Here is a 6000-nt window from a genome sequence, read left to right as displayed (position 1 = left end):
TTTATCTGAAGACTTAATTTTGTTTTTTGGAGCCTCAAAAACCAAAATCCAAAATGTAAAAAGTGTTCTTCGAGTCTTTGAAATTATGTCAGGGATTAAATTGAATTTGATGAAATGTAAGCTATTCGGAATCAAATATCTATGATCATGAAGTTCATTACTGGGCGTCTCGTATAGGTTGCTTGGATGGTAAATTACCAATAGAATATGTTGTCCATCCCTTAGGGGAAAAGCGTAATGCTAGATCACTATGGGAGCTGGTAATCGAAAGAGTAGATAAGAGACTAGCGGGGTGGAAATGAATCACATTGTCGTTTGAGGGCATAATTTCTTTAATTAAGTTGGTATTGAACAATCTCCCGGTCTACTTCCTATCCTTATTCCGAATGCCAACCTCGATGTATAATAAAATGAACAAGATTTCTATAGGGAACATAGAATAAAAGGGGATCCATTGGATTTGTTGGAATGGGGTTTATAAATCAATTGAATACGGTAGGCCTTGGAATTCTTGAATTAAAGCTTAAAAAAGAGATTGCTCCGTAAGTGATGTTGGTATTTTGGTGTAGAAAGTTCGAGCCACTTGAAAAAAGTAATTGTAGTCAAGAATAATTTAGACATGTCCTCTATCATCCCTATTATCCAGAAATATAAAAGGGTGTCATGGATTTGGCAAGGAATCCTTAATAATTTTAATGGGGAGAAAGGAGTTTCTAATCTAAAAGATAATTTTAAAATTCAGGTTGAAGATTGTAAAAGAGTGAAATTCTAGCAGGATGTTTAGATAGGAAATCTCCCTCTTATGATTGCTTTTCCAAGAATGTTTGCACTTGCATTGGAAAAGAAAGGGTATGTTTTAAATTTCGAAAAAAAAATCATATTTGGGATGGAGTTGGAGCATCCCGTTTAGGAGGAATGTTTTTTATTAGGAAAGGTCTCAATGTACAGACCTATTTCACATTCTAAATGAATTTGAGAGCCTGCCATTATCTTCGAATCGGTTGAGATGGCTTGGGTCAAATGATGGGCAGTATCCAGTGAAGTCTGCTGCTTTGTTACAGTTTCTCAAGTTTCAAACGGAGTTCGATTGGAAATATAACACCTCCAACCCGTATCCGACCTGGATACGAATCTAAGGTGTCACATTTACTTTTCAAAATGTTTACTTTTACAAAATCTCATAATATTTAATACTTTTATTAAAAGAATAGTACAATAATTTACATAGATGCTATCAAAATGATTACAAAATCGATCAGAGCATATATGATTTAAAATGTAATTACATGCCAACATAATTATTACAACAAAATGACATATTGTTTTAAATCACATCTGATCTGACCGCGAAAAGGGATATGTTGTTTTCCTAACTTTTAACTATGATCTTCTTGTTTCTTGGTACCTACATGTAAACCATTTACACGCTAAGTAACAGGCTTAGTGAGGCATAATATAATAGGTAACTATGAATTCATGAAACATGCACCTCTGTAGATTTCATAATAACATTACAATTTATATATATATTTACTCAACAATAGTATGCAAAATCAGGAATGAACAAATCAAAGGTATCATCTTATAAGGTTTTTAATTCAGTTTATCATTTGGGATGCCCATGTACATTACTAAGAATCTGAGGTACGTGAGTACACTAAGGTTGTGCACAGATGTTGTCACTACGACTAGTATAAATTCCCACTAGGGGCACTTAAACTTGTCCCGAATGACCACTATGTCTCGAATGACTACTATGTCCCGAAGGACCACTTAGAACCCTCGACTCTTGGCATGCCAATTATACCTACAGCTCTCATATCATATAAAATGGGCTTAAATATGAATACATTTCACAATTTCATATCTTTTTTATCATCTCTCATATAAACACATCACATATTTCATATGTACATATAGGATCACTTATTTTAGAATGCATAACTTAGATTTGTTCTCTTATGATTGCATACATCATATATTATATCATATGGAAGCATGTATGAGTTATGCACATACTCATTATAATTTTAACATATGCATGTACATGAATATTAAATCATGAAATCAAATATAGGAGTTACACTCATCACAAGTCTTATTTCCTTGAAAAAATAAATATACTAACTATGGTATGCACTCACCTTAGTCTCAATAAGCTTCCTTCATGTTGTAGTAATCCCTGGTAGAGGATTTAGGCGTCCATGGTTTGAAAAGAAATAATGTGGAATTGGTACTTTGTATCTCTCTCAATCATCACACTTTTTGTACCCAAGTAATCCCCTTTTATAGCTTGAATGAAAATATCATTGCCCAATAGGATAAATCCACGTTTTAGGTGTTATCCAGACACATAACAGTTATTCGCGCCAGTTGTCCCAATCTAGAAGGTTCTATAGCCGTCTAGAGTTTAAACGACTGGTACAACATCTAATCAGCTTTTCCTATATCTCTACAACATCAGTGCAACAATTTGCAACAATAAAAAACAATTTTAACCCTTAACAAACCACGATGCTCCTCTCATGCAAAAAATGCAAAACTAAGTAAATTTAATCCTAAATGTGCTTAAGTTCAAACTAAACCTAGGTAATTAAGGCTACCAAAGATAACTCTTTTAGAGAGTTATCATACCACCAAACCTAACTGTTTGCTTGTTCTCAAGCAAAACATGCATGAAACACATAAATTAACAACAATTCCATACAATAACCAAGAACAATTAACCAATTAGAAAAGTTTCTTTTTCAGCCCTCAACAAATGTTTTAAAGCATAAATATAATCTCTAATAAAGAAATACCATGTCATTATCTCAAAATTAGAATCCTCATAGTGTAGTGTGTGGAATATAGGTGTATCCAAGCAATACATAGATAAATTAGAAAAATGTGCACCTACCCTGTTAAAGATATTCAATGCTACAATAATATTTCCTCACCAATGTTGGAAAACCAACTTATTTTTCTCTCTATGTTGGAGCTATTACAGTATTACCCAACTTGTTCCCTAAGTCTATATTATAGCTGTTACCAACATTACTCAACTTATTCCCTAGGTCTCTCAATTGTTTTAACTAAAATAATTGATATAATATCTAATAAAGATAAGAGGTTTACAACTTGAAAGTTTCTAAATTCTCTAAGTATTAAAAACATACACCTATGTGTTAAAAAAATATTCTAAGGATCTTTAATTTGAAGGGTTTTTACAGCATTTACTATAGCATTTCATTTCAATTAATGTTCATCATCGGGCATCATCAAAATTCCCTAAACTACTTCATTAATTTTTTTTTTCAAAATTATACTAAGGCATTACCAACCAATTCTATATGCAAACTATGTTCCTAAATGCAACATTTAAACCTAACAACACACCCCACACCTTAGGGATGCATTCTCCCTAATACATGGAACAAAAACAATATAAAAGAAAATAAACAAACTAAAATAGGAGAAAAGAAAGAAACACTCCCCTAAGTGGGCTTTCTCGGGCTTTTCCGTGGGCTAATAACGCTCGGGCGGAGCCGTTTTACTTTTGTCCTCGCCTTTACTGAGCTTTTCCTCTTTTGACTAGCTGACGTTGTTGAGACTTTCGTTATAACAACCTCAGAGACTGGAATTGTGGATGTTGTGGCATTCAGCTTTTGTTGTGTTTCTGATGCAAGTCTTATAGCTCCAGTGGCCTGTGCGATGGAGTGTTCTTCGGCCGACTCATAGTAATTGATTTATCTATAGCAGCGAGTGCATTACTTATCACCGTCGCTGCATTTAAGGCTCATCAATAGCATTGACATTTCTTTTACATGTGGTTTCATTCAAATTTAACAATTGAGCCGCCACTTGCTCTGCTGGGGCATCAACTTCATTTGTATCCTTCTCCTGCAGCGGATCGCTGCTAACCTGATCTTCTATTTCATATAATTAGTCATTTATAGGGAAAATTCAGTGGTTTTCTCTAACTCCTCTTCTTTTACACTGTTACATTGATTCTCTTCTTCATTTTCATTCTCCTCTTCACCCTCCATGGACTTGGTATCGGTAGCCATAGTTTTTTCTTCCCCTTATGGGTGCATGGCATTAGAAGTCTCCATACTAATTGAGCTATAACCAGTATCAGACATTGTTGGCTGCGTCAAGTCTTCCAGAATCTTTGTTAGAAAAATTGGGAACAAGGTTGCATCTGCTTTTGTGCATACTCTTAGGGTGCGTTTGGTTCACGGAATGTAAGATTACCAGTGGGAATAAAATATTACCAGGGAATATGATTACTGGGAATGTTGTATTTTGTGTTTGGTTGGTTTAGCAGGAATGTAAGATTACCGTGTTTGGTTAAAGGAATAAAAACTTATTGGAATGTATATTTGATCAAATTGTCCTTATTATTATATATTTGTATAATATTACAAATTGTAAAATATTTATATATTTTATTTAAAATTAAATTCATAATATTTATATAATTTTTTTACAAAATTAAAAATATAAAAAATGTTTAATGAAAGGGTAAATTTTTTTTAACCCATGAACTTCATATAAAATTTTAATTATAGACTTTTTTCGTAAATCTAAAATAATTTAAGGATAAATTTGTAATTTAACCTTCGTAGAATTTTTATTATTCAATGACAGAAGAATGATATTTTTGAAAAAAAATAAAAAATTTAAGAGCATTTTAGTCCAAAACACCGGTAATGTTACAATACCTAAGGGAAGGGAGGTAATGACATTCCCGGTAATATACCCCAAAAAATCTACTATTGGTAATAAAATATTATCGGGAATGAGATTCCCGGCCAACCAAACATGGGAATGTAGGATTCCCATCCCTTGGGAATCCCACAATCCTTGAACCAAACACCCCCTTAATACCAAACCTAAGTGTTGTGCATCTGGGACTGATTTTGAAGATGTGGCTCAGCAACGCCACAGTCTTATTCAACTTAACACCAATCGATGTTATAGTCGTTTTAAGGCCCTCCAATGTTCGTTCATCAATAGGCGGGAGTTATGTTGTAGCCATGGAAACATAAGGTTCCTAAGAGCTTCATTAGGGTCTAGCACTTCCTTTAACAATGTTCGCCTCATAGCAGTTGAGGAGATTGGGCTTTGATTCTCTATAAGATTATCATAAGACAAAACAACTACTTGCATTTTAGAGCACAGTCCAATGAAGAGAATCAGGCAGTATTTCTGTTCTCATTATCAAATCACCAACTAATAGATTCCAATTGACAATAGGTCTAAGGTAAGAGGTCCCCTTTCACCTCTACTCTTTAACCTGGTGGGCGAAGCGCTTCATTTGATATTACAAAGACGGTGAATGTGGGGTTGTTTTCTGGTTGTTTAGTGGGGAAAGGATCTAGTATCTTGGAGATTTCTCATTTATACTTTATCTGACGACTTGATTTTGTTTTCTAAAGCCTCAAAAACCCAAATCCAAAATGTAAAAAGGGTTGTTTGAGTCTTTGAAATTATGTCAGGGATTAAATTGAATTTGATGAAATGTAAGATATTCGGAATCAAATATATGTGATCGTGAAGTTCATTAATGGGCATCTCGTATAGGTTGCTTGAATGGTAAATTACCAATAGAATATGTTGGCCATCCCTTAAGGGAAAAGCGTAATGCTAGATCACTATGGGAGCTGGTAATCGAGAGAGTATATAAGTAGGGATGGCAAACGGGCGGGTCGGGTGCGGATACCCCCTCCCCCATCCCCATACCCACCTAATATTTTTCAATTCACCACCCGCCCACCACCCATGATGGGTACAAATTTTCAAATACACACCCGCCCACGCGGGTACATTCTCAAATCCATCCCCACACCCACTAACGACGTACCCGTCTAGACCCGCCTGACAGCAAACTTAAGTTATACATAAGCAACAAACATAAAAAAAAACATGTCCATTAAGAAACATAATAAAATAATCCAATGATTATCTAAGTTAAGTGTTAATATAGATCTTAAAATACATAAAACACCATAATAA

Source organism: Hibiscus syriacus, unplaced genomic scaffold, assembly GCF_006381635.1.
Source record: "Hibiscus syriacus cultivar Baekdansim isolate YM2019G1 unplaced genomic scaffold, ASM638163v2 tig00005856_pilon, whole genome shotgun sequence".
Lineage (NCBI taxonomy): Eukaryota > Viridiplantae > Streptophyta > Magnoliopsida > Malvales > Malvaceae > Hibiscus > Hibiscus syriacus.
The sequence above is the reverse complement of the archived record's forward strand: the minus strand, read 5'-3'. Positions refer to the sequence as shown.